The sequence below is a fragment of the Mercenaria mercenaria genome, unplaced genomic scaffold, assembly GCF_021730395.1.
Source record: "Mercenaria mercenaria strain notata unplaced genomic scaffold, MADL_Memer_1 contig_1286, whole genome shotgun sequence".
Lineage (NCBI taxonomy): Eukaryota > Metazoa > Mollusca > Bivalvia > Venerida > Veneridae > Mercenaria > Mercenaria mercenaria.
Genome location: NW_026459266.1, coordinates 9,181 through 20,240, shown reverse-complemented (window position 1 = coordinate 20,240; position 11,060 = coordinate 9,181). Strand labels below are relative to the sequence as shown.

The following is an 11,060-nucleotide window of genomic DNA, read 5'->3' as shown; positions in this document are numbered from 1 at the left end:
ATACATGCTCACTAAATGTAATCCAAGTCTTGGTATTGATACATGCTCACTATATGCAATCCAAGTCTTATTACTGATACATGCTCATTGAATGTAATCCAAGTCTTGGTATTGATACATGCTCACTGAATGTAATCAAAGCATTCGTACTGATATATGCTCACTAGATGCAATCCAAGTCTTGGTACTGATACATGCTCACTGAATGTAATCAATGCCTTCGTACTGATACATGCTCACTAGATGCAATCCAAGTCTTGGTATTGATACATGCTCATTGAATGTAATCCAAGTCTTGGTATTGATACATGCTCACTGAATGTAATCAAAGCCTTCGTACTGATACATGCTCACTAGATGCAATCCAAGTCTTGGTACTGATACATGCTCACTGAATGTAATCAAAGCCTTCGTACTGATACATGCTCACTAGATGCAATCCAAGTCTTGGTACTGATACATGCTCACTGAATGTAATCAAAGCCTTCGTACTGATACATGCTCACTAGATGCAATCCAAGTCTTGGTATTGATACATGCTCACTGAATGCAATCAAAGCCTTCGTACTGATACATGCTCACAAAATGCAATCCAAGTCTTGGTACCTATACATGCTAACTGCATGCAACCGAAGTCTTGAAACTGATGCATGCTTATTGTATGCAATTGAAACCTTGGTACTGATACATGCTTACTATATGCAATCCAAGCCTTGATACTAATACTTGCTTGCTTTATGCAACCCAAATCTTAAAACTGATGCATGTTTACTGCATGCAATCCAAGACTTGGTACTAATACATGCTCTCTGTATACAATCCAAGCTTTTGTTCTGGTAAACGCTTACTGTATGCAATCCCAGCCTAGGCACTGGTACATGCTTATTGTATGCAATCCAAGCCTAGGTACTGATACATGATTATTGTATGACGTCAAAGCCTTGGTACTTATACATGCTAATTGTATGCAATCCAAGGATCCTTGGTACTGATACAAGCTAACGTATGCAATATAGACTTAGATACTAATACAACAATTACTGTAGGTGAAGTCTGATTTGATTCATTACATGGGTTATTAAGCTGGCACTGTTTTCCTCTGAAGTACTGCAACAATATACTGCAATATCAATAGTACTGCAACAGTAAGCTGCAGCATCAATAGAACTGCAACAGTATACAGCAGCATCAATCTTACTGAAACAATATGCTGCAGCATCAATAGTACTACAACAGTATGCTGCAACATCAATAGTACTGCAACTGTATGCTACAGCACCACTATCAACAGTACTGCAACAGTCTACTGCAGCATCAATAGTACTGCAACTGTATGCTGCAACATCAACAGTGCTGCAACATCAATAATACGTCAACAATATACTGAAAGATAAATAGTACTGCAACAATATACTGCAGCATCAATAGTACTGAAACAATATGCAGCACCAATAGTACTGCAACATCAGAAGTACTGCAACAATGTGGTGCAGTATCAATATTACTGCTATAGTATACTGCAGCATCAATAGAACTGTAACAATCTGGTGCAGCATCAACAAAGCTGCAAAAGTATAATGCAGCATCAATAATACTGCAACAGTATACTGCAGAACAATAGTACAGCAACAATTTGCTGCAACATCAATAGTTCGCAACTGTATGCAGCAGCATCAACATCAGCAGTATTACAACAGTATACTGCAGCGTCAATAGTTCCGCAGCTGTATGCTGCAATATAAACGGTGCTGCAACATCTATAATACGTCAACAATATTCTGAAACATCAATAGTACTGCAACAATATATTGCAGCATCAGTACACTGCAACAATTTACTACAGCATCAATAGTACAGAAACAATATGCTGCAAAACCAATAGTACTGCAAAAGTATACTGCAACATCAAAAGTACTGCAACAATTTGGTGCAGAATCAATAGTACTGCCATAATACCGTAAGAATATGTTGCAGCATCAATACTACTGCCAAAGTTTACTGCAGCATCAATAATACTAAACGAATATGCTGCAGCACCAAAGGTATTGCAAGAGTATACTGCAGCATCAATAGTACTGCAACAATATACTGCCGCACCAATAGTACTGCAACATCAAAAGAACTGCAACAATGTGGTATAGCATCAATAGTATTGCTACAGTATACTGCAGAATACAAAGTACTGTAACAATATGCTGCAGCACCAATATAGTACTGCAACAATATACTGCAGCATCACTAGTAATGAAACAATATCCTACAACATCAATAATACTCTAGCTGTAGGCTCCAGAATCAACCGACTAGCAACATAGATAGTACAGCAGCAATATGCTGTAAAATCAATAGTATTGAAACAGTTCGCTGCAAAATCAATAGTTCTGCAGCATTATACAGCAGCATCAATAGTACTGAAACAAAATACGGTAACATCAATAGTACTGAAACAATATTCTGCAGCATCAATAGTACTGCAATTGTATACGGCAGCACAAATAGTACTGCAACAGTATACTGCAGCATCAATACTACTGAAATAATATGCTGAAGCATCAATTGCACTGCAACAGTATTATACAGTATCAATAGTACTGCAACTGTATGCTGTAACATCAATGTGCTGCAACACGTCAACATTATACTGAAACATCGATGCAGAATCAATAGTACAGCTACAGTGTATTGCAGTATCAATAGTACTGTAACAATATGGTGCAGCATCAACAGTACTGCCAAAATATACTGCAGCATTAAAAATACTTCAAAAATATGCTGCAGTATCGAAAATACTACAACAATATACTGCAGCAACAATAGTACAAAAACAATATGCTGCAGCTCCATTACTACTGCAACAGTATACTTCAACATCAAAAGTACTGCAACAATATGATACAACATCAATAGTACTGCCACAAGATACGGCATCATCAATATTATTGTAACAATATGGTGCAGCATCAATAGTTCTGCATAAGTATACTGCCGCATCAATAATTCTGCAACAGTATGATGCAGCAAAATTACTACTGCAACAGAATACTGCAGCATCAATTGTACAGCAACAATATGCTGCAACATCAATAATACTTCAACTGTATGCTGAAGCATTAACACTTATAATACTGCAGCAGTATACGGCAGCATCAATAGTACTGTCACAATATGTGGCAGAGCATGAGATTTTGGGTCCAAATGCAATTTTGGTCAAAAATGGGGTTTTGGGCTAATCTGACAGACTGACCCGTTCTGAGTAAAAATCGTCAATTTGACAACAAAAGTCAGTCGTTGTCATGGAGATATTACCACTTTTCGGACACCATGTTTTTGGCTAACTATATCAAAATTGAGGCAGTATATCTTAATAATGACACCATATTTAAATAATATCAAAATAAAATACATGATAAAATAACAAAAGCAACATGCAATTAATGGAATATATTTCTTTTTGTCTCTTTCTTTCATGTAGTATAAAAATATTTATGTTCTAAAAATCGTTTCTATAGCAACACTGTTGTTTAACCTCTTTTTTAACAGTTTCTTGATGAATCTAGCAATAAATTACATAGAATGTGAAATAAATACACAATTAACTTTTTCTAGTGTGCAAACAGTTTACAGACAACTGTTTTATGGCATTCTTTTGAACAAGATACAAATTAGACAACATCCCAAAAACTACGACATTAATCTTATTATTATAGACACCTTATCTATTAAACAGTAAGAAAGAAAATCAGGCAAGAAGATATAATTATTAGACTGTTATTATCAACTGTGAGTTTGCTAAAAGTTCAAAAGACTTGGATATACTGATCAGTGAATCATTACCATGGCAACGATGTGGTATTTTCTTACAAAAATACTAACATTACCATGGCAACAATGTGGTATTTTTTTTACAAAAATACTAACATTTTTGGCAATTTCTTTGTAATAAGTTGAATATTGGAAGTGTTTTTCCATATATGTACATCAAAAGCTGTCTGTTTTCTTATTTAAAAGTAAGAGAGTAGACATCATTCCATGAAAATTAATGTAATATGGTTTGAGAAATACATAATTTTCAGATACACCTCTCTCAGTTACAACTATTGCCATTTTAAGGCAGGCTTGTGTAATAACATAGTGCTTTGTTGATGCAATTATTACATATGAAAATATATTCACTAACATAATACAGCTTAACATATATAACATATAAACAAGAAAGATGTTGTTTACATATGATGATATCCAAAATAATTTAAAAGTTAAATTAATGTTACCATGGCAACAGTGCACTATTTTCTTAAAATAGAAGTTTTTTGTAAATTTTCCAGAAATAATCAGAACATTCATTTAGCATCTGTTCAGTATACATTTGTTTTACACCACAAATAGTCAATTATGATCATTTATAAAAAAAACAAACACCATTTTATGTAATATAACTTGTCTTTGAGAACTACATATTTTCCTGATATACCTACTTGCATTACAGCTCTGCCATTTTATGGCAGATTTGTGTTATAACATGTATTGTTGATGGTTACACATAAAAGATATTTTCTTGCAGAACATAGTCTGATTAGCAGAATATAAACAAGACACATGCTGTTTACATAATCAAACAAATCTAAATTTAAGTCAAATTTGTGTTACCATGGCAACTTACAATGTTTTGCAAAAAAATTAGCTATTTCTGCAAAGGTCATGTCATGTAAAAATATCTTTTAACAGAATTATAACCATGGATTAACATGATTAATTCTTGAAATAAAATATATTATATTTAGCCAGTAACAAATATTTTCTGCTATATTGGTAGTTTTCTGCCATTTCTGGAAAAACCCTTCCTACACTCACACTGGCAAGACAAGGCAGTTTTAATTGTAAAAAAGTTTCCTCCAAAGGTTGTGCTTTAATGTCACACATGTTGTAGTTTTGAAACAACTAGGATTCATTCAACAGACATGTCTTAGTATTTCATGCATGCAGTTTTGGAAAATTTATAAGTTAAATTCTGTATTGTTAGAACAATTAGGATAGTGCTTCTCAAACAACTTCACAGCTGCCATGACATCAAAACACTACTTTTACCCAATATTTCTCACAGTTGACTAAGTTTTACTTTTTCTTGAAACACATTTGTAATTTGAACTAGAATTTTTAACTTTTTCAGGTCATGAGGGCAGGAAACATGACCTTATTTGCGCAATATGGAGTTATTTGCTCATATCAGTATCTGTGACATGCATTCTATTCCACAGGCATGATTTCAGCTGGATGATCAGTAGAACATATTAATTCCTTCTGTTTCATTCCCATTTACATATTGATAGTTCTTTCATCACTGCAAAAGAAAAATTCATCAACATTAGAACTTCATTTTAATAAGATTAGTATAAGGTTACAGAATATAAGACTGTAAAGCATCTTTTTAAGCTTAAGAGAGTATTTTTGTTAAAAGCTGAATGAAAGCAGATTGATAAGTATAAACTCATCCAAGAATCTTACAGTATTCATGCAGAAAAAGTTTTTTTTTCAAGAATACATAAACTAGCTAAGATTCCTACAGACTAGACATACAATTCATGCAATCAAGCTTAATGTAAACACAAATACTGTAAAAATAATTTTGAAAATATGAAAAAATACATACATGGTATATTCAATTATTGTATGTCATTACTTAGTCACTTCTTAAGATATTACACATTTGTTGAATTGGTCTATAATCAAAATCATTTCTCTTAAAATATATGAATGAAATAGATCATTTATGTTTACATTATGCTACTTTAATGTCTTTATCTTTCTTAGAATAGCAGTATAGTAACTGTAAAAATGTATGAAGAAATTTACAAACCCCTATAAAATCCAGCTTATTGTGTATAGACCTTCCTGGAAAATTATTTCACTGTTTAAGGTCATTGCATCAAGCCAAACAATCCTCAGTGGTTGATCTGTAAAATGAAAAAAATACTCAAAAAGGCTGAAATGTAAGATAAAAATGCCCTGGGCAGTTAGCTCAGTACATATTTAGCACAAAGACTTCTATAAAAAGAGTAATAGGTTTAAATTTCTGGCAAGGCTTTCAAAACAAAATGTATCTAAAGTTTATTTATTTTACTAAGTGGTTTTTAGTCACTTGCCAAGAACGGTACAAAATGGTGAGGAATCCAGAAATAATGGCCAAGTGAACAGTATGCAAATTTAACATGAAAAGCTTTGGAAAAAAACTGTCTCTTTCCAAGTAAAAACAATATCTATGCCTTGTAGAAGTTTTATGTATGGACTGATTTGACATACATGTAAGAAATTAATGGTTGAAGCTGACAATAAATGTGTTTCAACTATATCTATTCAGTCACTTTCATGGCATGGCTGTATTTATAAATGATGGCTTTAACTTTAATATGTAACTAAACATTATGACTGGCTGTTTTAATTTTGTCTGGCACCAGAGTCACAAGGTCTTCATATAATTGTCTTGCATACTGATTCTACTGAATACTTCTTGTAATTGTCTTGCATACAGATTCTACTGAATAAGAGTCAAAACCGATTTACAAAAAAGTTTAATTCATGGCAAATTTTAGTAAATAAAATATAGTCTACAATATATTAACACTTGTAAATAAAATGTGAACTGCGCTAAATCTACCTCGAATCTGTCATTAGTGTCAAATCCGGGCTATTTTCGGAAAAGATATCGGACAAAACTGTCGGTATGAACTCAAATAATATTTTTAACACTACATATCGCTTAAATACTTACTTACCTTGAGATTCGCTAACTGTCATTCTTTATACAATCGAAATAAATCATCAAATAATTGTTTCTGGTAGTTTCATTTTCTCCGCGACCTTCGATGTTTACAAATGGCGTGTCGATTCAAAGGGCGATAAATTATCAATCATTTAAATTTTTTAAAGAAACGGAATTGCAAAACACGGAAAGGTTTATAAATGTCACTTCATTTTTTTTCATGTGGCAAGGTAGAGTATATTTGAAAACAAGAAATGCATTAATTGCCGCGAACACGTGGTAACGTCCACCATTTTTTTTGTGACGTAACTTTAATCGATGTTTTCTCAAATGACGTAACGCCGAATTTGGACCCAAAATGTTATGGTGCGTCACATATGGTGATAGCACTGCAACATGCTGCAACATCAATAGTACAAAAACAATATGCTGCAACAGCAATAGTACTGCAACTGTATGCTGCAGCATTAACATCAATAATACTGCAACAGTCTCCTGCAGCGTTAATAGTTTTATTACTGTATGCAGCAATATCCACAGTGCTGAAACATCAAAAGCACATCAAAAATATACTGAAACACCAATAGTACTGCAACATCAAATATACTGCAACAATATTTTTAACATCAATATTACTGCTACAGTATCTTGCAGAATCAATAGTACTGTCACAATATGCTGCTGCACCAATAGTACTACAACAGTTTTATGCAACATCAATAGAACTGTAACAATCTGGTGCAGCATCAACTACTGAAACAATATGCTTTTGTATTAAAAGTACTGCAACAGTATATTGCTACATCAATAATACTGAAACAATATAATGCAGCATCAATACTAATCCAACTGTATGCTCCAAAGTGCATCAAAAGTGCTGCAACATCAACAGTACTGCAATAATATCCTGCAACATCAATAGTACTGCAACAGTACGCTGCAAAATCAATAGTTATAAAACAGTATACTGCAGCAACAGTAGTACTGCAACAGTTTACTGCAGCATCAGTATTACTGAAAAAATATGTTGCAGCATCAATTGCACTGCAACAGTATACTGCAGTATCATTGCAACATTACTGCAGCATCAATAGTACTGAATAATATGCTGCAGCATCATTGTACTGCAACATATGATGCAGTATCATATACTTCAAACATTTGCAGCAATATCATAGTACTGTAAAATTTGATACATATATACATTATCAACAATGATCGCATTCATAGTACTTCAAAAACATGTTGCAATATCAGTTGTACTGCAACAATATACAGTAATATCAATAGTTATGCAACAGTATGCTGCAATATCATTACTAATGAAACAATATGCAGCAATATCAATAGTACTGAAACAATATGCTGCAGCAACAACAATAGTACTGCAACAGTATGCTGCAGCATCAATACTACTGCAACAATAGTCAGCAGCATCAATAGTACTGAAACAATATTCTGCAGCAACATCAATAGTACTGCAAAGTATACTGCAACATAATAATACTGCAACAATAGTGCAGCAGCAATATACGCACAGAAATGAAATCAATAATACTGTACAAATGTGCAACATCATCAGTACTGCAACAGTTACTGCAGAATAAATTATGCAATAATTATGGTGCAGCATAATAGTACTGCAAAAGTAATGTATAATCAATAATACTGCTACAATATGCTGCAGCATCATTAGTCCTGCAACAGTGTACTGCAGAATCAACAGTTATGCAATAATTTGGTGCAGCATTAATAGTACTGCTACAGAATACAGCAACATCAATAGTACTGTAACAATATGGTGCAGCATCAATAGGAATGCCGAAGTATACTGCTGCATCAATAATACTGCAACAATTTTCTTTAGCATCATAAGTACAACAACAGTGTACTACAGCATCAATAGTACTACAACAATTTACTGCAGCATCAATAGTACTAAAACAATATGCTGCAGCACCAATAGTACAGCAACAGTATACTGCAGCAACAATACTACTGGAACAATATGGTGCAGCATCAATAGTACTGCTACAGTAACTGTATAATGCAGCATCAATAATACTGTAACAATATGATGCCGAATTAAACATACTGCAAAAGAATACTGTAGCATCAATAGTATTGCAACAGTATACTGTGGCATAAATAGTGTTGCAACAATAAGATGCAGCAGCAAAAGTACTGCATTTGTATGCTGTAGCATTAATACGACTGCAACTGCATGCTGCAACATTAACAGTACTACAACTATACGATACAAAACCAATAGTAATGCAATAGTATAAGGCAGCATCAATAGTACTGCAACAGTATACTGCAGAATCAGTAGTAGTGAATCAATATGCTATAGCATAAATAGTACTGCAACCGTATACTCAGCATTAATAGTACTGCAACAGTATAATGTAACATTAATAGTATTGCAAACATTTGCTACAGCATCAATACTACTAAAACTATATGCCGTAACATCAGTAGTGCTTCAAGACCAATAGTACTGCAACAATATACTATAACATCAATATTACTGCGCAATATACTGCAGCATGAATAGTACTGGAACAAAACACTGCAGCATCTATAATACTGAAACAATATACTGCAGCATCAATAATACCGCGATAATATACTGCAGCACCAATAGTACTGCAACAGCATACTGCATCATCAATACTACTGAAATAGTATGTTGCAGCATCAATAGAACTGCAACAATATGCTGCAACATCAATAGTACAGCAACATCAATAGTACTACAATAATATGCTGCAACATCAATAGTACTGCAACTAAATACTGTAACATCAATAGTGCTGCAACATCAGTAGTACTACAATAATATGCTGCAACATCAATAGTACTGCAACTAAATACTGTAACATCAATAGTGCTGCAACATCAGTAGTACGTCATTAATATACTGAAACATCAAAAGTACTGCAACATTATACTGCAGCATAAATAGTACTGAAACAGTATACAGCAGCAGCAATAGTACTGAAATAATATGCTGCAGAATCAATAGCACTGCATAACTATATTGCAGCATCAATGGTAGTGCAACAACATGCTTTAACATCAATAGTACTGCAACAATATACTGCAGCTTCAATACTACTGTAACTGTTTGTTTCAATATCAACAGTGCTGCAACAGTATACTGCAGCATAAATAGTACTGCATCAATATGCTCCTGCACAAAGAGTACTGCAACAGTATACTGCAGAATCAATAGTACAGCAACAATTTACTGCAGCATTAATAGTACTGCGTCTGTATGGTGCTTCATTAGTGTGTGTGTGTTCGGGTTTAACGTGTTTTCAACAATTTTTCAGTCATATTAACGACGGTGTCTACTTGTAGCAGTGAACACAATGCCCAACGTTATAGTGCTGCCTCACTGGAATATCACGCCGTAGACACGTGACATGATACCCCATCCTGTCACATTATACTGACAACAGGTTGACCAGTCCTAGCTCTACCCTCTTAATGCCAAGCGAGGAAGCTACTATTACCATTTTTCACGTCTTTGGTATGACGCGGCCGGAAATCGAACCCAGGACCTCCCGCACTCGAAGCGGACGCTCTTCCACTGCAACTGTATGCTGCAATATCAATAGTACTGCAAAAATATGCTGCAGCATCAATAGTACTGAAACAGAAATCTGCAGAATTAATAGTACTGCAACAGTATACTGTAGGATCAGTTGTACTGCAACAGTATACTGCAGATTTAATCGTACTGCACCATTATACTGCAGCATCAATAGCACTGAAACAATATGCTATAGCATACTGCAACAGTATACTGCAGCATCAATACTACTGCAACAATATGCTGCAAAATCAATAGTACTGCAACATCAATAGTACTATGATAATATGCTGCAACACCAATAGCTTTACAACTGTATGCCGCAACATCAATAGTGCTGCAAGATCAATAGTACTGCAACAAAATACAGCAACATTAATATTACTGCGCAATATACTACAGCATGAATAGTACCGCAACAAAATACAGCAGCATTAATAGTACTAAAACAGTATACTTCAGCATCAATAGTACTGAAATGATATGCTGCAGCATCAATTGCACTGCAACAGTTTATTTCAGCATTAAAGTTACTACAATAATATGCTTCAATATCAATAGTACTGCAACAATATACAACAGCATCAATACTACTCTAACTGTACGCATCAAAATCAGCAATGCCGCAACAGTATACTGCAGCATCAATATAACTGCACCAATATGCTGCTACATCAAGAGAACTGCAACAGTATACTGCAG

At 34.1% G+C, this 11,060-nt stretch overlaps 1 long non-coding RNA gene across 1 annotated transcript; it reads right to left on the bottom strand.

The window, feature by feature from the left end:
• Positions 1 to 3,177: 3,177 nt before the first annotated feature.
• LOC128551591 (uncharacterized) lies at positions 3,178 to 7,102 on the bottom strand. The gene is made up of 3 exons (XR_008368842.1): positions 6,771 to 7,102; positions 5,855 to 5,951; positions 3,178 to 5,338 (listed from the first exon to the last, which is right to left on the bottom strand). It is a non-coding gene; the product is annotated as an uncharacterized LOC128551591 (long non-coding RNA).
• Between the last annotated feature and the right edge of the window lie 3,958 nt (positions 7,103 to 11,060).